This window comes from Schistocerca piceifrons, chromosome 5 (genome assembly GCF_021461385.2).
Source record: "Schistocerca piceifrons isolate TAMUIC-IGC-003096 chromosome 5, iqSchPice1.1, whole genome shotgun sequence".
Taxonomy (NCBI): Eukaryota; Metazoa; Arthropoda; class Insecta; order Orthoptera; family Acrididae; genus Schistocerca; species Schistocerca piceifrons.
Genome location: NC_060142.1, coordinates 246572350 through 246598108, shown reverse-complemented (window position 1 = coordinate 246598108; position 25759 = coordinate 246572350). Strand labels below are relative to the sequence as shown.

At 44.0% G+C, this 25759-nt stretch overlaps 1 protein-coding gene and 1 non-coding gene across 2 annotated transcripts in view; both read right to left on the bottom strand.

Moving 5' to 3' along the window:
* LOC124798324 (ADAMTS-like protein 4) overlaps positions 1–25759 on the bottom strand; it is a 750423-nt gene that overhangs the window by 303038 nt on the left and 421626 nt on the right. The window lies entirely within an intron of this gene.
* On the bottom strand, positions 20422–20496 carry Trnat-ugu. The gene has a single exon. It is a non-coding gene; the product is annotated as a tRNA-Thr (tRNA).

Below are 25759 nucleotides of genomic sequence, written 5' to 3'. Positions count from 1 at the left end.
GAGGACGTAAAGCTAATTGGCTGGCCGCTCCTCGGCGCGCCGTACAGGTAGCTGTTGATAGCTCGGGGAGATAGCCGCTGCTAATAATTACAACACGCGAGGGGCTAACTGTGCTCGACGGCGGCGGCGCCAGTAGCAGTGCGAGACCTCACACACACACACACGCACACACACACACACACACACACACACACACACACACACACACATCGAACTCATACTGTTGGTTCTGAAAATTTTCTCGCTCGGACAACGCTTGCCTGCAGGTCGTGCACGTAAAAAAATGGATCATTTGTGCCAGAAGACACGTAAGTATCCACGAACAACGTGGCGTAGAAACACTTTAGTGTTACCAGAATAACATGCCACTGTGCAGCGGGGTGTGTGCTGATTTTAAACTTCCTGGAACACTAAGACCGTCCACCGTATCGGGACTCTAACCCGGAACCTATGCCTTCCGTAGGTAAATCCACTACCAGTTGAATACTCCATCAAGGTTCGCAACTCGCCTCGTAGCTTTACTTCCGGCAGTATCTTTCTGCTACCTCCGTAAGTTCAGAGACGTTGTCCTGCATACTATGCAGGGCTGGCAATACCGGAAGGAACGATATCTATGTTACTAAATTACTAAAACGGTGCACGGTCCTAGTTGCAGGTTTTTGATCGAACAGCTTCCAGAGGCGACAACAACTTAAATTTCAGTATTTAATACAATTACTGACCGAATTAAATAAATTATAAGCTGCCACAATCTACTCATTAAGAGGTATAACCTTACGTTAAAGACTGAAGCGACGAATGGGAATTTGTACCACTGCCGGGATGTGAACCTGGGTGCTCACTAAGCAGATGCGTTAAACAGTACCCCATCCTAAAACAGTGGCTTTGCACAGCTGCACGTACTATTCTAATACACACCCCTCCCAGTCCAAATTCCCATTCACGCCGCAGCCTACTTATTATTCCATTCAAGCCCTAACGCCACTGCAGTGGCTCTTCAAGTTTATTGCAATAGCATCTCAGCATCAAACGAAACTGTGGATCCTGCCTGAAACCGAGGCACAGATGTTTGAAACAAATGAAAGAAAGAGAGAGATCTTTTCAAGTCTCAGACATTTATGACGTGCATAAGCAGACTGAAGCCACGAATGAAAATTTTTACCAATGCTGGGATTCGAACCTGGATTCTCCCGCTGATCAGGCAGATGCTATAGTCACTACGCCACCGTGGCACATTGGCTTTGCACAACTGCACGGACTACTCTAGCACGCCTTCCTCCTAAATACAAATCCCCACTTGGTATTCTTCCTAAACTCCAACAGCATTGCAGAGGCTTTCCAACTGTATTAGGACAGCTGCTCAACATCGATTCATTTGATAAAAGCACCTTTGCCTTGGTTTCAGGCAGGATCTCCTATTTATTTCGACGCTGAGGTTCCATTCTAATTCAGTTGGAGTTGCTCTTTAAGGATGTTCGAGTTTAGGGGGAATGAATGGGAATTTGGATTGAGCAGGGAGGCGTGCTAGCCACTGTGCCAGTCCGGGGTAGTGATTAGTACATCTGCATAATCAGCAGGCGAACCGAGTTTCGAATCCTGGCCCTGGTACAAATTTTCATTCGTCGCTTTAGTCTGCATATATACACCATAAATGTTTAATACATTAAAAGATTTGTGGGACTGTAAAGTTTCATTTGCTTACATTTAAGATTTAAGATTGGAAGTCAGGTACATGCCTTGAGGCAACACAACTCACGATATGCGAGCTAGCCAGACTATACTGATATAATATTTCAGAATGCGAGCACATAGTGGCTTCTAACAAAGTCTTCACATCATTTCTAACTATTTCAAAGACTTCGTTGCACCCCACACAAAGTAATGAATCCGGAAATTTGTGGCAAGTTCCTATGGGACCAAACTGCTGAGGTCATTGGTCCCTACGCTTACACGCTACTTAATCTAAGTTAAACTACCTTACGCTATAAACACACACACATACACACACACACACACACACACACACACACACACACATGTCCAATGGTGTACTCGAACCTCCGACGGGGGAGCCGCGTGAACCGTGGCATGGCGCCCCAGACAGCTCGGCTACCCTGCGCGGCAAAACAATGAAGGGAAAAATGTTTTTCTGTTACTACATTTTCACTGCTCATTCAGTGAAACTTCAGGATCAGGACTTTTTAACATTTTACTTCTTTACTACTAATTCTATTCTACATAGACCACTGAATGTACCTTCAAAATTATAGCATTCTACAACAAATACTTCAGGTGATATTTCTAAGATGCCCGTTGCGGAGAAATTAAAGATTCTTTCTAAGGAAGCCAGGTAAAATGTATTCACTTCCGTCACGTCTAAATTCTGAACTTGCATCATTTATCGGACCTACCCTTCTGCCGTACGACACGCTCGTGTCTGCACCTACAAGAGTACTTCCTGAGAATAGACAGGGCCTCTCTATACATTAACACCGCAGATGTGCAATGTCGAGCAAAATATTTTGAGAAACTACGGCCCATTTAAGTTTAATTGAAAGCGCAACGGAACTTATGGCACAAATGTTATACGACTAGCCAGGGAATGAGAAGTGCGCAGTTCTCTATACGTCTTTCGGATAGGGGTCGTTGTAGCCAATGAATTTACAGAAGGTGTGGGGAAATGGTGTTAAAATTTCAGTAATTTTAAACAAATACCCCTTGTACCTTGTCATTGTGGTATACAGCCTCAGTGTTTCCTCTCGTAACCTATCACGACCAGCTAACTCTGTGCCCTCGGAGGATTACTTGCGTGCTTGTATGGCGTTCTTTCCTTCGGAATGCCCCACTGCAGACGTTCTGTGAGATAACAGTGACCCGGGTAGGTGGAACTCATTCTGAAACGTATTTTACCTTCGGTATGTCCAGTACAGAGTGTAAGCAGTGCCATCGTTCCAACACGGAGGCCCTGACGTATTGTGTGTTATTCATTCCAGTCTTTTATTCCCGTATTATGCAAACGTAAAACATTTAAATGGAATGTGCGGTTGTTAACACTTAATTTTGCAAGTTCTCATGAAATGGTAGGGAGCATGGTTGTTAGGGTTGTAAGATGCCGAAACAAAAGCCTTTTAATAATATTTAATTACCTCAACGGCCTTTTAACACTGAGAAAATAGTCAAAGGAGGCGTTATAAAAGCCACTATAAAATCGTAAATATTACGGGAGTGAAAATGACGTAACATTTACCAAAAACTATAAAATTTGTACATATGACTTTCAAATAAGAAACAGTAAAACAATCAATGTTAAAAAGCTCACAAGCTCCCAAATAATATCTTCAAAAGAACTGGAGCCTTAACATAATGCTACAAATTGAACATGATCAGACAGCGATCTGTCCTTTCTGATCTAAGGCACAGTAACATTAAAACCATGGAGTGTAGCCATGTATGGAAGTGAAACATGGACGATAAATAGTTTGGACCTTTCAAAATGTGGTGCTACAGAAGAATGCTGAAGATTAGATGGGTAGATCACATAACTAATGAGGAGGTATTGAATAGAATTGGGGAGAAGAGGAGTTTGTGGCACAACTTGACAAAAAGAAGCGACCGGTTAGTAGGACATGTTCTGAGGCATCAAGGGATCACAAATTTAGCATTGGAGGGCAGCGTGGAGGGTAAAAATCGTAGAGGGAGACCAAGAGATGAATACACTAAGCAGATTCAGAAGGATGTAGGTCGCAGTAAGTACTGGGAGATGAAGAAGCTTGCACAGGATAGAGTAGCATGGAGAGCTGCATCAAACCAGTCTCAGGACTGAAGACCACAACAACAGTAACCCACAAAACGCACGCCAGAAGATCTTACAGTGCCTTTACAACTTTAAACAATTCAAGTTTCCATACCTCGCCACAGTAATCGTGTTTTAAAGAAACTACTGTAGCAATTGAAAGGAAATGGAAAACCATTATCGGTTTCAACATTTGGGCTGCTAGACGAAAACACATAATTCAAAAACTTAATTTCTTCTAAACTGATGAATACAGAAATGAGAGCTTCATAAAACAATCAACATTAAAATGTCAAGTTATGTCTGTCCTTTACAAATAGGCTCAAAACAACTCGGATTTGAAATACTGACACAGAATACTGAATCACATAAAAGTCTAAGGCAAATTTAACCGTCATTGAAGAAATGTTATTGGCGTTATACTCGACAACCCAAACCGAATTTCGGTCAACGAACATGAGATATCGCGGATGTTAACAGCCTTCAGTCCCTGTAGCTACAGGTAACAGCTGCTCGCCGTTTTCTTGGCACTCCTGTGTTTCGCTGTAAGTTAATCCCGACAGCACGACATCTACAACCAAGGAAGCAGAAATAAGAAACTTGCCGACTCCTAAGACGTAAACCCGCGACCATGCAAGCTGAGGCAAGCAATAATTCTTCAACTGTGGTATCCACACTATTTCCACAGCCACCAGTAACACGACGAATCGGACCTCCGACCTCGGGGGACGACACAGTACTAAACCGAACGCCAGTACAGGAAGATGTGCGCATGTTGTTAATTGAGCCCTACGAGCAGCTCCACGCCCTCTCACCAGAAGCCGACCAACCCACCGCGTAGCACAGAAACGTCGAGCATACAAGTTTCACGAGCGACAGGAATCCACTGTTAACACGTGCTTGACTCAACTTACGCGTGTTGGTCAATAATGAATAAAAAAAACAGAAATCTCGTTATTAGTAGCAATATTGTACTGTAAGAGATGAAAGTAACAATATCACACAGTGTGGCATTTGAACGTCATGTTTCAACACGGCTACGAGGAACATGTAATGAAGTGTGCTGTCGTGGTTTTATTAATACTGTTATTTTTAGATGTTCATGTACCTGAGGTCAAGGAGAAGCTTTAAACTGCAAAAAGGAGTTCTCACTCAGCATTGATATATTTTTCGTGTTCTGTTTTCATGTTCCGAAGGTTTCAGCGTGCCTCAAGGCCTCCTGGTTGGTACTGGGACGTTGTTACCGTTACCTGTAATTAAAAGTTTAGGTCACCTTTTCTTAAAGGGAGAACAGGACATGAAATCAAGTCAGTCTATCCTGGTTTAGTTTTTCAAACTACTGCCACGCTTGCTCAATCTCCCTTCTTAGCTATTGTCGAATGATCTCAACGTCAGTACAGCGGTACATATTAACTTTCCTTTCTAAGGTCGATGGTCGGCAACGGCTTTGCCGCAGTGGATGCACCTGTTCCCGTGAGATCACCGAAGTTAAGCGCTGTCGGACGTGGTCGGCACTTGGATGGGTGACCATCCAGTTCGCCATGCGCTGTTGCCATTTTTCGGGGTGCACTCAGCCTCGTGATGCCAACTGAGGAGCTACTCGACCGAATAGTAGCGGCTTCAGTCAAGAATACCATCTTACGACCGTGAGAGCGGTGTGCTGACCACACGACCCTCCTATCTGCATCCTCCACTGAGGATGACACGGCGGTCGGATGGTCCCGGTAGGCCACTCGTGGGCTGAAGACGGAGTGCTTTCTAAGGTCGATGATGTGTTGAGGCCTGTTAACACACGAAACTAAAGTGAAGCCGCAGAACGCAGCTTAATGCAGTAGCACCGTAGTTGCATGCGTGAAAATCCTCTTGTCAGGGGTGTCATTGCGATGGTTCCACTTTCTCCCGTGCCATTAAAGTTTGTGACAGCTGTACTTAGTGGTTCCACTGGCTTCCATCCGCCACTGAATATCAGCACCCGACAGCCGAAACACCAGCATTCTGCCCCAGTTTTCATGGAACAATTTCTGCTATAGCCCGTACAAAATCAAATGGCTCTAAGCACTATGGGACTTGACATCTGAGTTCATTAGTCCCCTAGACTCAGAACTACTTAAACCTAACTAACCTAAGGACATCGCACACATCCATGCCCGAGGCAGGATTCTAACCTGCGACCGTAGCAGCCGCGTGGTTCCGGACTGAAGCGCCTAGAACCGCTCGGCCACTGCGGCCGGCTATAACCCGTTCCGTGTCTTTTAATTTTATTGCAGAAACAAAAACCGTGACTGTCAGTTACAATTTCGCAGTCATATATGTAGTAGTAGTAGTAGTAGTAGTAGTAGTAGTTGGTGATGTTGTTGTTGTTGTTGTGGGTGACGATTTTCATTTTACAATAGAATAGCAAGAATGAGTACTGGTTGGATCTGTTAATTTTAGTGTTAGAACACATTAGCAGTAGTTTCGGCAACCAGTGGCGGTGCAAGACTCGAGTTCATTCCGAACTTTTCAGAAACCAGACAATGCGAACAGTTTTAGAGTTTTATTTTTCAACTTTAAGATCCTTCATTTTTTGTTTAGTCTTCGAAAGAACTGTGATATTAAAATTCATTATTATGCAGCTTTCATTTATATTCAGTTTCATATCAATATTATTTGTAAGCTATAAACAATGCATAATGACAAATTTTTACTTGTATACTTGTACGCTTACAAAAATCGTATAACTGACAGCGAAACTTTCGACCAATATAGAACTTGCGAGAGGATGGTTTATATTTGCAGATCAAATAAATAGAGTAGTAGTTCCTGAATTCCTTGCTTATGGAACCATAAAAGCTAGTGGTATAATAATTAAGTTTTGAGAGATCAAGCACTGCTACAAACGGAATGTGGAAAATAGTCCCCGAGTGTGATGTGTCAGTTACAAAAGCAAAAATTAAAAACATTAGACTTATTTGCATTAAAGAACACAACAAAATTCTAAAATTTCGGATAAATAATGCATCGCAGATGCTATTTACCAACTACTTTTGAGTGGTTTATCACGGCAGACATGTTCCTGAGACGAAATCAAATGGTTCAAATGGCTCTAAGCACTATGGGACTTAACGTCTGAGGTCATCAGTCTCCTCGACTTAGAACTACTTAAACCTAACTAACCTAAGGACATCACACACATCCATGCCCGAGAAAGGATTCGAACCTGCGACAGCCGCAGCAGCGCGTTACCGGGCTGAAGCGCCTAGAACCGCTCGGCCACAGATGCCAGCTGTTCCTGAGACATTTTACTCGCCTTATTTGTCTTAGCTCTGATGTAAAACATGTACTATAGCGTTAATAACTGCCTAAATCGTCTAAAACTGTGTCGCTACGTGGAGCTTGGGGCGTTCTCTGTGAATATTAGCTTACGGTAGTTCTGCAGTATGTTACGAGCCGCGTTTTAGGACGCGAATTTACAGTAAAATCTGGTAGCTTCTTTTTCTAAAAGCTTGAATCTCATCATTTGATTTGGCTACAAAACTCGGATCCTCATCTTCAAGTTACAAATACGCTGCCTCCTATCCCATCACCGAGCGAGATGCATCAGTGCTTAAGCACTGGACTCGCGTTCGGCAGCATCATAGCTGAAGGAAGGAAAGGAAAAAGTGTTTTGAGAGAAAAGTACCTCACGAATACTACTACGAAACTGTTTCACTCACGGAATCATCCATAATCATCAGTCATAGCGAAGCGTATTACGAAATTGTAAATGTATACCAGACTAGATAGAATGGATCGCATGCTGCAAGCTAGAGCGTATTCATTAAGCTATTCGACTTCAGGACGTATTAAATAACTATATCGTTACCATAAATTAAAATATTTTTTTGGCTAAGAAGAAACGAAGGAAGGCAGACAAGCAATGTGAAGCCTATGCACGTTTCTTTAATAGTATTTTTGTAGGGTGCCGAAGATGTATTATACATGCATATGTACTACGAATCATTTATATGTATTTAGTGAAATGTGTGACATTCAGACACGTCTTGTCATGGTCGCAAATTTTATGGTTTTGCAAGTTCTCTCATTAACGGAAATGGCTGTGACCTTTCCTTTGACTTTTCACTTTTCATTGGAAGCCATCCTAAGTCTCTATTGCTGCTACGCGAATCTGGCTCCAGTAAACCACGTTGCCGTGAGAAAATGGAAGCGAGTCTGCAGAATTTACTTAACTCGTTCTTTTTAATTCCTTCTTCACAGCTATCTATTCTGAATGTTTAAATGAACATCATTGAGCATATCTGAGTTGTGTTGCAACGTGCTGTTCAGAAGATGTCTCCACCGGCTCATACTCTTACGGATTTATCGACAGCCCTGCAGCGTTCACGGTGTCAGTTTCCTCCAGCACTACTTCAGACATTGGTTGATCCATGCCACGACGTGTTGTGGCACTTCGCCGTGCTCGCGGGGCCCTACACGATATTAGGCAAGTGTACCAGAATTAGTCCTCCAGAAAAACTGAAAAGGACAGTTTTATATGAAATTTGATGAAGTTAAATATTTTATTGGGATAGGTTTTCTTTGGAGGCCACGGTTTCCGTGTAAAGTGTGTAATCTCTAACGATACGATTTATTCGTTGTCGGCTAATCTTGATAATGATCACTGATCGAAACTAGTACCGAATTGTGCAAAATAAAGGACAGCTGTAGGTTTCACCATAAATTTTAACAATTATTTAGTGACTGAATATCCCCACTTGCAAACATACGTAAGCTTATAATTCTGGTAAGATCAAAATTGGCACGGTGTAAAATCGAATGAGCATTTACGACCATCAGTAGTCCACGTAGCACACGATTGTGAACGTAGGTCTGCACATTATGGTTATGTGAATTGCAGATGCGGGGCACACTGTTTCGTTCAGGTATTTCTACCTACGATCGGGGAAGTCAGTCTTTCTGTAATTTTTCCTAGTATGTATATGTGTACATGTATGTGCGTGCGCGTGTGTAGGTATTAGGGGAGGCTGGGGAGAGGGCGGGGGGAATGCGTCCCCACCGGTCTGCTTCGGCTTAATCAGCTTCCTGCGGTTCACCTGTCATTCCCACGGTCTCTCGAATCATGTCCGATTTGTTAACGACAGTAGGTACGGCTAGCCTGTGAATGTGCACCTTTACCCGAATAGAACGTTCTCCGCAGTAGGTCAGGACGCGAGAAACTGTAAAGTTGCTCATAAATTTCTAGAAATGCTTGACATTTCCGAGACGCTCAACTTCTTATTCTTCTTTATTCTCCTAGAGACAGCTGACAAATTTTAATTCATGTATAAATATAAATTCTTGTTCTAAAATGTCCTCTTTTGGGACGCAGGGTGGTCATGACACCTACTATGTCCCCCCCCCCCTCCCCACTGTCCCATTCATGTTGCATCCGCCACACTGAATATGACATAAGGTCTGTGGCGCACAGCCCGTAACTGGGCTACTGGCCTGACTGTAGGTACAGTGCAGCCTGTGTTCGCTGAGGCTCTGTGAGAGGTAGGGGTGGTGAACCACGGCCGCCTTTTACTCCCGGGAAAGATATCCGGTACGGAGCTCATTTGACAGCATCTTTGTATGTCCATCCTTGTAATAGATGATTACACGGACTTAGGCTGTTCAGTGTGAAATGAAAATTAAAACACATTAAAACACCCGCCCCTATCTCTTTTGCAGTTTCGGTGTTTCATTACACGATCTTCAGGCCTCTTGACTAAAGTAAAATGGGACGACTCGCGTGATGAACGAAGGGATAGTGTCGTGTGCACCAGAGGGATAACGACGCTGGTTATTTCATTTTGACTCCTGTTATGATTGGAAACGAGATTGGATTCCTCCCAATTTACGCTGGTCAGGGTGGCTGAAGATAGTACAATGGACACCAAAGTGGTTGCGTAAATAAATTAAATGCAAAAGGGGCCGCCGCAGGTGTTTTAATTTTCATTTCATTTCATAACTGAGCCTTCCTGGAGGACTGTAACGACGAAAAATCCCCGCCTGTATTCGATATTGAACCTGGGATCTATAGGGATGGAGTGTAGCTCTCTACATGTGACGGCACCACGGCCACGTCTCACCTGAAGAAACCTGTGGACTGTATTCCTCACCAAATTAATGCCGTTACCAAGGCTGGAAGTCCAGTTGTACGGTATTAGCGTGTCGTCTGCTGCGGTTGTGCTTGCTTGTTCTAGGGAGAATATACGCGCAGCTTACTTTGGGATCGGGAGAATAGGAGAGATTAGGACTTGTTTAGAGATACACTGACACTACTACGTATTCCCGACATATTGTCGGTGGAACAGCGACCAGTGCAATACTGTAGACGTATATGTTTTATTCTATAGTTGCAATTTAATTATTTTACCGACTGGCTACCGGTTTCGGTAAAAATACCGTCTTCAGACCATCCTATAATCGATTATATAGTCTCAACCGTAGTGCAAGAGCAATTTGCAAAAATATTATACACTATGACGCCAATAGTACTGATCATTAAATAGATGTAAACTGCGGCTAGCAGTAATAGGAATGCTCCCTAAGTACAGAGTTTATTTTACTTTTTCCTATAAAAATCACCGTCTAAAAGTTATCTGAAATTAGCATAACATTTTAAATTAAATAATGCCCACTGTAATGAGACATTAAAAGCAAAACTGCCAACTTGTTTAGCCAAGTTTAGCAAGTGCCGTTACATACGGTTTACACCGCTACACAACATCGATTTCAACATGAATCTCTAATGAAGGAAGTGTCGTAATATTTGGCCGCATCTCAAATCGTTCAAATGGCTCTGAGCACTATGGGACTTAACATCTGAGGTCATCAGTCCCCTAGAACTTAGAACTACTAAAACCTAACTAACCTAAGGACATCACACACATGCATGCCCGAGGCAGGATTCGAACCTGCGATCGTAGAAGTCGCGCGGTTCCGGATTGGAGCGCCTAGAACCGCTCGTCCACATCGGCCGGCGGCCGCATCTCTAGTATGTATATATCCAGTATACGTATGTCGGACAAAAATAAAACGAATTCTGTACGTAGAGGTCACTGTTATCACCGTTGGCCGCAATTTGTATCTTTTTAAAGCTCCATATTGACATCTTTTAGTACTGGACACATCTACATCTACATCCATACTCCGCAAGCCACTTGACAGTGTGTGGCGGAGGGTACCTTGAGTACTTATATCGGTTCTCCCTTCTATTCCAGTCTCGTATTGTTCGTGGAAAGAAGGATGGTGGGTATGCTTCTGTGTGGGCTCTAATCTCTCTGATTTTATCCTCATGGTCTCTTGGCGAGATATACGTAGGAGGGAGCAATATACTGCTTGACTCTTCGGTGAAGTTATGCTCTCGAAACTTTAACAAAAGCCCGTACCGAGCTACTGATCGTCTCTCCTGCAGAGTCTTCCACTGGAGTTTATCTATCATCTCCGTAACGCTTTCGCGATTATTAAATGATCCTGTAACGAAGCGCGCTACTCTCCGTTGGATCTTCTCTATCTCTTCTATCAACCCAGCTGCGTTAATTCGCTGCAGATCCTCCTGCATTTCAGTACAATTTTCCATTGTTACAACCTCTCGATACAGCACAGCATCATCTGCAAAAAGCCTCAGTGAACTTCCGATGTTATCCACAAGGTCATTTATGTATATTGTGAATAGCAGCGGTCCTATGACACTCCCCTGCGGCACACCTGAAATCACTCTTACTTCGGAAGACGTCTCTCGATTGAGGATGACATGCTGCGTTCTGTTATCTAGGAACTCTTCAATCTAATTGTGGTGTCACCGCCAGACACCACACTTGCTAGGTGGTAGCCTTTACATCGGCCGCGGTCCGTTAGTATACGTCGGACCCGCGTGTCGCCAGTATTAGTGATTGCAGACCGAGCGCCGCCACACGGCAGGTCTAGAGAGACTTCCTAGCACTCGCCCCAGTTGTACAGCCGACTTTGCTAGCGATGGTTCACTTACAAATTACGCTCTCATTTGCCGAGACGATAGTTAGCATAGCCTTCAGCTACGTCATTTGCTACGACCTAGCAAGGCGCCATTATCAACTGCTATTTATCTTGTGATGCATGTACCGTCACACCGATGTTCACTAATTATGGATTAAAGTTAAGTATTGCAGAAGCCACGTACTATTTTTGCTACTATAAGACCTTGACCTGTTCCAGACCTCACGCCAGCCTGCGTGAGCTTAACGCGTGCCTTTCGGCTACCTCGTAGTGGCTTGGCTGTCTCGCCAAGTCAGAACACTAATCACACAATTGGTCTGATAGTCCAATACTTTGAGAGCCAGTGTGACTACTGCGTGCCAGGGGTAAGAGGCTACCTATACATTTTAAGGTCCACAATATAGGTCCACTATACCGTATACCATTCGTTTGTTCTCATACAGTATAAAATTTTTGTAAATTGTTCTTGCAATTCACTCAGTTACCAGGAAAATAACAATATCTTCAGAAAATCTTCAGAAAAATTATAAAATAATCCAAGTTTCATTATTACAGTAATAATAATAATAATTTATCTGTTTCTAGCATTATTAGAAATAGTCAAAATCACTAACATTAATCAAGAACCTATTCTTACTGCTCAGACTATGTAATCGAATTTTTTGATCATGTGATGGCCTGAAGATGGTACTGTGTTCCGAAACCGGTGGGCAGTAGGTTAATAAATAAATTGCTACTATAGACTAATACATACACTTTTTAAACGCTGACAGAAATTTTTCGCTTGTCCCACGCGCGAATGGAACAGTGTAGAAAATCGAAAGCATTGGTTCGGCCCATGCTCCACCACGCCCTGCACGGTGGCTTTCAGAGAGCGTACGGAGGTGGAAACTACCCGTGCGTGCGCGCGCCCGGGACTGCAGCGCCTGCGCTACGCGGCGATGGTGAGGCGTGGATCGACGCGATGCGCGTGACCGGCGACGGGGACGGCGGCGCGGCGCCACAAAGACGAGGCCGGACATTAACGGCTGGCCGTTCCTGCGAGGAACACCGGCGCGGGCGCAGGCGCTATCGCCCATCTGCCGTCCATTACCAGCCCCTCCGACCTGGGACAGATTGACGTTACTGACGGTACCGATGGCCAGATGCGCCCCGCCGCAGGCCATTGACTCCTCGGGCCCAGATGAACCGCGTCGATTCGTGCTTCAGAGGCAACGCTATCGGCCCGGGATATAAAAATATTCAAGAATCCTCCGGTGGACGCGCACAGAGAGCGGCGCAACGAGACGACGTGAGTGGTAGTCTTCTTTGACGTCACAGACGGTATTCCCACTTGCTGTACCGAATGCAGACGTGCGCAAGATAATGGGCGTGAGCGAGAGAAAGAACCCGGCAGTATCAGATTACAGGCAGCATTAGTGGTGTAACTGTGGAGCCTGTCACTTCGTTCAAACACCGTAAGTAATTTGAAACGGAACGGAACTTGAAATCTGTACTGAGGGCGGCCAGTGAAATACTTTGGTTTCTTGGTGGGAGTCTGCGAAACTGCGATGCATCTGTAAAACAAATCGTGTACAGACTACAGTGCTGCTTAGAGAACTGGGACACTTGTCAAAAGCGTTTGCAGAAAATCGAGACACGTTGCTACCCGATGGTAACGGATCGACCCACCCATACGGAAGTGTAACAGGGGCGCTAAGTCGCTCACGTTGTAACTTTGTAAGGAAGTCATCTCGCGAAACTCTAGTGTGCTGAAACTAACGTTCTGGGAGGCCGTGGTTTATGCATGAAACCGATGACTAACGTTTCGTCCCAGTCTGTGGAGACACCTTCAGAGATCACAACATTGGAAATTCTTAAGATGTCCTCCGCGGATGGATGCGAGACATTAGTGAATAGTTTTAATGCATCGCCACGGCCTGTCACGTCAGAAGTACAGGACGATTCAGTCAAACGCAAAGTTTTGAAATTTGTTTTGCTGAAGATTAGATGGCTAGATCACATAACTAATGATGAAAAACTGAATAGAACTGGGGAGAAGAGGAGTTTGTGGCACAACTTGACAAAAAGAAGCGACCGGTTAGTAGGACATGTTCTGAGGCATCAAGGGATCACAAATTTAGCATTGAAGGGCAGCGTGGAGGGTAAAAATCGTAGAGCGAGACCAAGAGATGAATACACTAAGCAGATTCAGAAGGCTGTAGGTTGCAGTAAGTACTGGGAGATGAAGAAGCTTGCACAGGATAGGGTAGCATGGAGAGCTGCATCAAACCAGTCTCAGGACTGAAGACCACAACAACAACAACAGCCCTGGACGCCTCTTAACGCTAACGTACATAAACCCGCTCACGCTATCTTGCCATTTACAGTAGTTAAGATGGGTACTTGGGGTAGTGTGCAAAATACTTTTGCCGTCAAAGCATTTCACGAAAACAATCACAGTGTGGAAGATCCAGGTATAGAGAATAGAGTCCACCTGCAAGATATCATCTTTGAGAAATAATTTTAAGTATTTATGAAACGCACGTTTTTTACTATTAAATGACATAAATAAATTAAAAATGTTTTTCATAACAATATTTATTTGTTTCAATTTCTAGTTTCTCTAAATCACCCTCTGTTAACGGAACTAAACATAGGTTATGAAAGCCGGCCGGGGTGGCCAAGCGGTTCTAGGCGCTACAGTCTGGAACCACGCGACCACTACGCTCGCAGGTTCGAATCTTGCCTCGGGCATGGATGTGTGTGATGTCCTTAGGTTAGTTAGGTTTAAGTACTTCTAAGTTCTAGGGGACTGATGACTTCAGAAGTTAAGTCCCATAGTGCTCAGAGCCATTTGAACCATAGGTTGTGAAAGTTTTCATTGTATCATAACGTTCCATTATCATACGTTTTCAACAAGTAGGTACGTAATTTTGAGGAAGCAGTTTCGAAAATAAAAGATAAAGGCCCTGGCCGGGTGAGAACCGTTCGTACATCAGAAATATCGAAGCTAATCTACCTGTTGTCATAAGAAGTCCACATCGTTCTAATTCGTTGTCGTACACCGTCTTTACTGTTGCATGGTTGAAGCGTGCGAAGAAAATTAGTACAGAACTTACATTACGATCCATAAAAGTTGCAGATCATCCAGGAACTGAAACCAAGCGATCACTTTTTTTTGCCATTGTGGCTTAAGTCACATCGGATCGGTATTGGATCATGTTCGGAGCCTTTGTTGTTCGAAAACTCCGGACATTTTCTCAAATCACTGACAACGGCTGGTTGTAACAAAACGGATCAACGTCACACACAGAACGAATATTGATGCCTATCGTATGCCAGTTGTTTTGCTTTCGTATAACTTCGAGAAACGGTGACATTTCATGGCCTCCTAGATCCCCTAACCTGTCAGGGTGCGATTTTTTCTTGTGGGGTCGACATAAAAGCAAGGTATATCGTGCAAGATAAGAACTGAAAGCTACAATCCCAGAGGCAGTTGTTGAAATTCCCGTTGAAATGATTTATCTACTAGACTGCAAAAATGTCTGTGCAAGAATAGAGTTCATCGGCAAGATAACATCTCTGAGAAATAAATTAAGTTTAAATTTTCCTAAATTGCTTGTCTTGCTATTAAATGACATAAATAAATTGGTGGCCAGCGGATGTGTTTAAACTCTGAAGAGTGTTCCTGCAACCACTCCGTAGCAATTATGGACATGTGGGGTGTCGCATTGTCCTGCTGGAATTGCCCAAGTCCTTCGCAATGCGCAATGGACATGAATGGATACAGGTGATCAGACAGGACGCTTACTTATGTGTCGCCGGTCAGAGTCGTATCTAGACCAGTCAGGGGTCCCATATCACTCGAAATGCACTCGCCCCACACCATCATACAGCCTCCACCGGATTGAACAGTCCCCTGCTGACATGCAGGGTCCATGGATTTATTAGGTTGTCTCCGTATCCGTGCATTTCCATCCGTTCTATACAATTTGAAATGAGATTCGTGCGACCAGGCAACATTTTTCCAATCATCAGCAGTCCAGTGTCGGTGTTGACTGGCCCAAGCGAAACGTAAAAATTTGTGTCGTGAAGTTATGAAGGGTACACGAATGGGCCTTCGGCTCCGAAAACCCATGTCGATGATGTTTCGTTGAATGGTTCGCACGCTGACACTTGTTGATTGCCCAGCAATGAAATCTGCAGCAATTTGGGGAAGGATTGCTTCTGTCACGCTGAACGATTCTCTTCAGTCGCCGTTGGTCCCGTTCTTGCAGGATCTTTTTCCGGCCGCAACGATATCGGAGGTTTGATGTTTTACCGGATTCCTGATACTCACGGTACACTCATGAAATAGTCGTACGGGAAAATTCCTACCTCATCGCTACCTCGGAGATGCTGTGTCCCATCGTTCGTGCGCCGACTATAACACCACGTTAAAACTCACTTAAATGTTGATAACCTGCCATTGTAGCAGCATTACCGATGTAACAACTGTGTCAGACACTTTTTTATATAGGCGTTGCCGACCGCAGCGCCATATTCTGCCTGTTTACGTATCTATGTATTTGAATACGCATGCCTATTCCAGTTTCTTTGGCGCTTCAGTGTAGTTTGCAAGGATCGAGCGAGAGAATACGACAATCTCTTTGTTGACCCTGTGAGCTGCATAAAACTCATATGTAGGGCCAGTTAAATCAACTTGTATAATCACGCCAACTATAAGAAGTAACAACCAAATCATTATACACTGACAGCACCAATCGACGATTTTTGAACATCAGAACCAATTAGATGTAAGTACTATTGTACACTCACCCAATATAAACGTATTATTCGCAGGCAGCTAATAAAGGGAACTGTAGCCGAAACTGGTCTATCACAACCAAGTAAAAAGGCACTAATGCTTTACACATAGCAGCGATTTGGATTTCTCTATTTACAATGTTTCTGCAAGACGCTCAAGAACACAAACTTATTATCTATCTTACAAACACCTTATCAAAAAGTCACTGTAGGTGATATTGTGGGATCTTCTAACAACCGTCTGGAACTGCGCGACCGCTACGGTCGCAGGTTCGAATCCTGCCTCGGGCATGGATGTTTGTGATGTCCTTAGGTTAGTTAGGTTTAAGTAGTTCTGAGTTCTAGGGGACTGATGACCTCAGAAGTTAAGTCCCATAGTGCTCAGAGCAATTTTTTCTAACAACCCTACCGCAACAAAGGTCAAAATTTAATAATGATTGTGGTGTTGCTCACACTGCTAAATACTGAATTTTCGGGCAACAACGAAGTTATTATGTGGCAGGTGTTATTAGAGCACAGTTAATAAAGTCATTTCACGTAATAATGAATCAACTAGGCACTCGTCCTTTTCGTGGCTGGCTCTGAGCACTATGGGACTCAACTGCTGACGTCATTAGTCCCGTAGAACTTAGAACTAGTTAAACCTAACTAACCTAAGGACATCACAAACATCCATGCCCGAGGCAGGATTCGAACCTGCCACCGTAGCGGTCTTGCGGTTCCAGACTGCAGCGCCTTTAACCGCACGGCCACTTCGGCCGGCCCGTCTTTTCGTGTTTCCCACGCTGGTCTCGTTGGAAATTCATGGCTCAATCGTCGAAAATCTAGGTGGTGATGATTCCAAGCTCGGATGCAAAGAGGCCTAGGTTTTATTCTTCTATATTCAAAAGTTTTGTAGATGCGCTTCACAAACCATTCTTAAAGATTATTACACTTTTGCAGGACAATGGTGATGTAAAAAAATAATCAGCATTCCGAATTTAAGTTACACTTCCTTTTTATTGCTTTTGTTGCAATATCACGTAACACACAAAACATCACTTCACAATACAAAACATACTTGAAAACACCTTCCTCATTGTTAAAGTTCACATTTTATAAACTGGCAACAATATGCGTCTTTCCAACGTGACGTCCAAGACTTGACTTTCTCAAGGTCCGACTCTCTAACTAACTAACTAATAATCGCTTACGCGCCCAAAACTTCAGAGTTGCAAGTACGTCAAAGATCATGGTGACAAAAGAAAGAATGCACATAAGAATAATATAATTGCAATATAAACATATCGATGTATCAAAGTACCTCTACATTAATGAAATCAAATCTGAATGTTGTCTCAGAAATATGTCAACTACTTTACAGAAACACAGTAGAATATTGCTGGTATCGAGAGGTGGAGTTGAGGTGCCGTAATGGTTATGTAATTCAAGTACCATTACAATCTACACTGAAAATTACAAAATAAGAACTGCTTTAAATAATCGCGGACTCCTGAATCGATTTAACTCATATGACATGAATAGAATATAGTGTGCAGCAGAATGGTTCGTTGCCTATATATCAACAGTTTCCAATTGCGTCCTAACAGCGAGGTATTCCAAATAATCTGCCTTAAAAATAAGTCGGCTGTGCCGTGCCGATATTCTCCTGTCGGGGCGTGAACTGCGCCGTGTGGGACGGTAAGCAGCGGCCGCTGGCGACCGCGCGCCGCTGCCGGCGGACAATGCGGCCCATGCAAACATGGCGAGGCTGAGTAATGCGGGCCGGCCGGCAGGCGCGCGCCCTCGTTAAAATGCCGCCCGCCGCTTTGAACCGGAGCTGCCTGCACCTCTGCCAGGAGCACCTGTTTCCATGGAAACCTTCAGCTGTGAGGGCGACCGACAGCGATAAAGAGGTCGCGCTGATTCTAGCCGCAGGGCCAGTGAAATTTCTTTTTACTTTAGTTCAGGCTAAAGCTCCGTCTACTGGCCCTGGCGGGCCATTCAGTTCGTCGCAGCAGGTAAGGGGCCAGCGTGGCTGACTGCTAAGCTGAGGAACCGCGTTCGGTTCCCGGAACTGCCAAGGATTTTTCCTTGATGGTATGACTGGAACGGGGCATACTCAGCCTCGTGATGGTAATTAATGAGGAGCGTTGCCTGCCTCTGGGAAGCTGACACCGACCGGTAGCGCGGTGAGTTCACCGCAAGCCACTCCAGACCGCATACGAATGACGTCATTGGCAGAAGATAACAAGGCGGTTTTAGGTACTGAATGTTTACGTTAGGGTACAGCGAAATGTCCAGAAGTTGAACTTGTAATGGTACTTCAATTATGTAACCATTACGGCACCTCGCCTGAACCTCTCGATACCAGCAATACTACTGTGTTTCTGTAAAGTAGTCAACATGTTTCTGAGACAACATTCAGATTTGATTTCACTAATGTAGAGATATTTTGATACATCGATATGTTTATGTTGCAATGATATTATTCTTATGTGTATTCTTTCTTTTGTCACTATGATCTTTGACATACTTGTAACTCTGACTTTTGGGCGCGTAAGCGATTATTACTTAATTAGAGAGTCGAACCTTGAAAAAAGTCGAGTCTTGGACATCACGTTGGAAAGACGTATATTGTAGTCGGTTTATAAGATGTGAACTTTAACAGTGACTGTGAGGAAATGTTTTCAAGTATGTTTTATAATGTGATGTTTTGTGCATTACGTGAATTTGCAACAAAAGCAATAAAAAGGGCCGGCCGGATTGGCCGAGCGGTTCTAGGCGCTTCAGTCTGAAACCGCGCGACCACTACGGTCGCAGGTTCGAATCCTGCCTCGGGCATGGATGTGTGTGTCATCTCCTTAGGTTAGTAAGGTTTAAGTAGTTCTAAGTTCTAGGGGACTGATGACCTCAGACGTTAAGTCCCATAGTGCTCAGAGCCATTTGAACCATTTTTTAGCAAATGCAAAGGAAGTGTAACTTAAATTCGGAGTGCTGATTATTTTTTACATCACCACTGTGCTAACTTTCAAAGGTTTAATCTTCAAGAAAGGTTTTTGAAACACATCTACAAAACTTTTGAATATAGCTGAATAAAATCTAGGCCTCTTTGCATCCGAGCTTGGAATCATCACCACCTAGATTTTCGACGATTGAGCCATGATTTTACAACGAGACACGTGTGGGAAACACGAAAATATGAGTGCCTGGTTTATTCATTATCACATGAAATGACTTTGTTAACTGTGCTGTAATGACACCTGCCACATAATAACTTTATTTTTGCCCGAAAATGCAGTATTTAGCAGCGAGAGCAACACCACAACCATTATTAAATTTTTGACCTTTGTTGTGGTAGGGTTGTTAGAAACTGGAGCTCGCGATGAAGGGATAGCAAGGTGAGATTTGCTGGTGACGTTGTTGTCCTCTGTGAAGTGCAGGACCCTCGAACAGAGTGGTCATTTGAGAACACAAGCAAAAAACGAAAGTAGTAAGCTACGGCACAAATGAATGAACGATAAACTTAGATAAAAATTGGAATTCTACAGCAGTAGAAGAAAAATTATGCTTCACGTACAAGGGACGAAAAAAATATGGGAAAACGTAAAACACAACACATTAGTAGGCTTAATAGTGTGTAGGAAAATTGTTGGTGTTAATAGCAGAATTCCGATAGTTTCGGAATGCATAAATACAGGTCCTGAAGAGTTTTCAAGGGAATCTTATACCATTCTTCCTGTAGAAGCGAGGCAAATTCAGTTAACGATGATGGAGAAGCGATTGCGCCCCCATCTCCTCAGAGTGAAATGACAATTAAATGGACACCCTAGCTGCAAACAGGCGTTGATATACTTCATTGGGGACATGTTGAAAACGTGTGCCCCGACCGGGACTCGAACCCGGGATCTCCTGCTTACATGGCAGACGCTCTATCCATCTGAGCCACCGCGGGCACAGAGGATAGTGCGCCTGCAGGGGCTTATCCCTTGAACGCTCCCCGTGAGATCCACATTCCCAACATGTCCATACCACTACATTCGTAGTGCGCCTAATAGATGTTTGCCCATCATACTCATTACTCGTGGCAGATTAATCTGCCAAGTCCCGTACGAATTCGGGCATAGCGTGTGCGTTCGCACAAGAAGGTCAATGTCCGGGAAGCCATATTTTAACTGTGTATGACGGTAGTATCTGTTCCCGAAAGAACAGTTACCGTTGATGAGCGTGCAGCTTTGCTAGATAAGTCACTGCAGGCGCACTATCCTCTGTGCCCTCGGTGGCTCACAAGGGGAAGGCTTCAGACACGGCCAACCGATTCGGCTCTAATTTGGCAGGTTGCTTGTGTACAATCTAAAACGAAAGACTCTAAGATATTTTGGGTCAACACCCCCGCGATTTTGAGAAAATCACCCCTGAAGGTTATGACGAGCAATCGACTCAAAATTGGAGGGATCGATAGATAATTGTAATTAGAGCACTTTTCATCATCGGGTATGGGGTCCGCAAACGCAAACTTTTACAGAAATCGAGGATAGAAACTTTTACAACTGCCGCTTCTGTACCCACATGGTAAACGCTTTTCGCCGACAGTACCGATAGCGCAACGGCCAGGTAAAGCCGGCACGGCAGCTCAGTGTGTTCGGTCAGAGAGCTGGTTGGCCTCTGTAATAAAAAAAAAAAAAAAACTGAGTGGAGGGATCAACAAAAGAACTTGAACACGGATCTCATGTGGCTTCAGCAAAGACCAAACCCAACGATCAACAACGAACAAAATGAAAAAAAAGAAAAAGAAAAAAAAAAACGTAACTGTCTGGGAATCGGAAAACCCGGGTTCGAATCTGGAAGAAACCTAGCGGATGTTATTCTTTTCGTTTGTATTTTTCCATATCTCAGTTGATAGGGATAGCAGGGTTATTTGCCTACTTTATTATTATCATTCCTTATTGATTTACTTACCTTATTAACTCTCCTATCCCTATCAATGAGATATGGAAAAATATAAACGAAAAGAACATCCGCTAGGTTTCCTCGATATTCGAACTCAGGTTCTCCGATTCCCAGCCAGTTACCTTGGCCGTTGCGCTATCGGTGCTGTCGGCGAAAAGCGTTTACCATGTGGGTACAGAAGCGTAGGTTGCAAAAGTTTCTTACCTCGATTTCTGGAAAAGTATGCGTTTTCGGACCCCATACCTGATGATGAAATATGCTCTATTTACAATTATCTATTGATCCTGCCAATTTTGAGTCGACTGCTCGTCATAATATTTAGGGGTGATTATCTCAAGAAAGTGGGGGTGTTGACCCAAAATATCTTAGATTCCTTCGTTTTAGGTTGTACACAAGCGACCTGCCAAATTTGAGCCGAATCGGTTGGCCGTGTCTGAGGCCTTCCCCTTGTGAGCCACCGAGGGCACAGAGGATAGTGCGGCTGCAGTGACTTATCTAGCAAAGCTTCAACATGTCCCCAATGAAGTATATGAAAGCCAGTTTGCAGCTAGGGTGTTCATTTAATTATCATTTCATTCTAGCAAAGCTGCATGGTCATCAAGGGTAACTGTTCTTTCGGGAACAGATACTATCGTCATATATAATACTCAAAGTGAACCACAAAGGCTCAATAATATGCAGATGTGATTATTGTGATGGCAAGGGGAAATGCGACAGTTCGTCCTCGTGCTCAGAAAACCAGTCTTGAGTGATGCGTGCCATGTGAAGAGTGGTCCCGTCGTCTTGGATTACTGCATCACCACTGGGGGAAAAACGTTCTACCGTGAGCTGGACTTGATCAACCAAAATGGTCACACAATCCTTGTCAGTAATGCTACCTTTCAGAGTAACTGTGGGGCCCACAAAATACCAGTATATGGCTGTCCAAATCATCACCGAACCCCCCGCCATGTTTCACTCTTGGGAGGTGAACTCGGCCAGAAGTTGGAAACAGTGTGAAACAAGACTTATATCGGACCAAATTAAGTTCCTCCATGTCCAGGTTTTGTGGCTTCGGAGCCACGGTTTCTTCTTATGGGAATTTGTATGGCTGATGAGCATTTTTGGAATTTCAGTTCTCCGCTTTTCGAACTCCTTTCTGCTGTTTTGGTGCTGACGGGGTACGCAAGTGCGTCATTTGCTTCTACTGCTACTTTTGCAGCTGTCGTCCTCTTATATTTGGTCACAATCCTCTTCAACGACCGTGCGCCACGGTAACTCAACACACGCTTTCGTCCGCGTTGCGGCTTAGCGGATGACTCCAGAATGAGATTTTCACTCTGCAGCGCAATGTGCGCTGATACGAAACTTCCTGTCAGATTAAAACTGTGTGCCGGACCGAGACTCGAACTCGGGACCTTTGCCTTTCGCGGGCAAGTGCTCTACCAACTGAGCTACCCAAGCACGACTCACGCCCCGTCCTCACAGCTTTAGTTCTGCCAGTACGTTGCACGGGGAAGGCAAAGATCCCGAGTTCGAGTCTCGGTCCGGCACACAGTTTTAATCTGCCAAGAAGTTTCATATTAGAGGATGACGTTTTTCCTGTTTACCTGTATGCGGTATAAATCTTCGATAAGGTGCCTCTTGAAACACGGAACACTTTTTCTACTTTTCTTAAGAAGCACTGACCATACGGCCCACGTTCGAATTCACATACTTTCGACGTAACGCACTCACAACTAGACAGAACACTGTTCTGACCGCAGCTGACGCTTGCAACATATTGAGGACGTTACACACGTGCTGTCCGTTGTCAACTATAACAGCGCAACCTGCGGGCTTATCTAGCATCTCCATTTTCGCTCAAGCGTGCCTTTCTCGCGGTGTTTCCATACTTTTGTCCAACTACCGCGCGAAAGATGGAGGACATAAAATATAGACTAGCGCAGGGAAAGAGAGCAATCGACTCAAAAGAAATCTGGTTGTACAAAACGTAATCCTTTAGTAAAAAAGAAGTTTTTGAGATTTTGTCTCTGGAGCACTGTAAGGAAGTGAATATGATTATGCTTTATGGAAACAGAAAAAGAAGAGAGTCGAAGATTTCGAAAAATGGTGTTACAAAATGATGCTGAAAATTAAATGGGCTATGAGAGTGATTTACATTTTAAAAAACATTTGTACTGATTAGGGCAATATTTTATACTTCAGTCACTGATGCTTCGTAGCAAGATATTCGCAATTACCTTGCAAGCGTCTGGCTTGCAGAGCCAAATTTACGGGACAGTTTTTTGAGTGTCAGTTTTCGAAAGTAATTATACCCTATATATTCACCCTTTTCTCTAATTACCTGTAATGTTCAAGACGATGCTTTAATGATCACAGTGCACGCCTTACCTGCCTGATTGGCCTGAAATGATTATAAACTTGTAATGGAAATAAGGGGTTACTTCATTACGTAACTGGTTGCAGCACTAATTGGACATCTTTTACGATGTCACTACTGGCTGCCGTCCGCGAGGTGGTACTGTAATTAGCCCAATATATCAATAAAAGCAAAGGAGCTACGTGAGGGGTCACCTTCTTTAAGCTGCAGTATACTGCTTGCACTCGCAGTCGCGCTCTCGTGGCATGGTGATACAGGTGATGTTGTGACGTAACAACACAGTTGTGGTGGATCTCAGGCCACGGAAGCAGACTATCACGTCACCATAAAAGTTAACGTGACTTTTCCTGGATTCTGGTTGGCTGGTGAATAAAAATTCCTATTCACCTGCCGTGCTGAAGAAACACAAAAGGGGAGACCAGTTGTGGCGGTGGTAGGTGTGCACACGCCAAGAGAGGTCGACCATCTGTGAGCCATGCAGATTAGATGTATAGAGATCCGTACTGTGTATATCATAAATGTGAAATTTCCTTTGTGGGTCTGCGCCGGCCGCTGTGGCCGAGTGGTTCTAGGCACTTCAGTCCGACTGATCCGGTCGCAGGTTCGAATCATGGATGTGTGTGACGTCCTTACGTTAGTTAGGTTTAAGTAGTTCTAAGTTCTAGGGGACTGATGACCTCAGATGTTGGATTCGAACCTGCGGCCGTAGCGGTCGCGCGGTTCCAGACTGAAGCGCCTAGAACCGCTCGGCCACTCCGGCCGGCCAACACTACTCTGTTAGAGACCCAGGAACACCTGTGGCCTAGCCGTTTCAGTGGAAATCATCAGTCAAATATCTAAAATATGCTTCTGAAAAGTTAAAATGCATCGTCGGTGGTGTGTGACAATTATAATTGTGACTTCTCTTGAGTTACTCTGAAAGGTAGCATTACTGACAAGGATTGTGTGACCATTTTGGTTGATCAAGTCCACCTCACGGTAGAATGTTTTTCCCCCAGTGGTGATGCAGTAATCCAAGACGACGGGTTAGGGAACTGGTGAGAGACTGATGGTTTTATTAGTTCCTATATGTTGTATGAAGATTGTTGGATGTATCCACTTTGCGAAGGAGGCAAGGGATCAGAATTGAGATCTGTATACTCACTTGAAACTCGCCACCGGGTCCTATGACATCATCTCTCAACTCGCCATTTCCGTACACTCGGAAACTCGACTCACGTCACCGTTGGTGCCCACATAATTGAAAACTCGTTCTTATGTCTGTACGTTTTCACTGTGAAGTGTGGACTATAATACTGAACCTATCGAACTTTTTTCGTTCATCTACTTATGGAGCGAATTTGCCGTTGTACACATGGCCTCAATTTTCGTCTTACACCCTCAACAGCGGCGCTATGATTTCTAATCTGTGAAGCCCTCAGCTTTGGACTCGTATTCGCTCTATTCCTGATCACCCCAGAGCATACCGATGAAGCTACACACGGGGACCAATTGTGCTTGTGCAGTACAAAGCATGTCTTGGACTGCTGTTTTCCAGAGGTTGCGGAATCCGCACGAGGAAGCGCAGTACAACAGGAGTATTTTATTTCGTGATTAGTTTATTAACAAATCTGTCACAGTTGCAGTACACCCGTTGGGCGGCCAGTATCAAACCAGCTGACTAATTCTCACGCTTGACCTACTAAATCTGCACTGAAAATGACTGATAAAAAAAAGCAATGCAATACGTGCTTTACAAAGTAATGGCAGATTACTGTCACAATCAACGTGTTCCTACTTAGTGAGTCAGAATCAAACTTGGTTCAAAACTAGCCGTCTAACATATGTACTGCAACAGCGACGGATACGTTAATAAATGCTTCATGAAATACTCTACAGGCAATTAAAATTGCTGGATCACTGATATG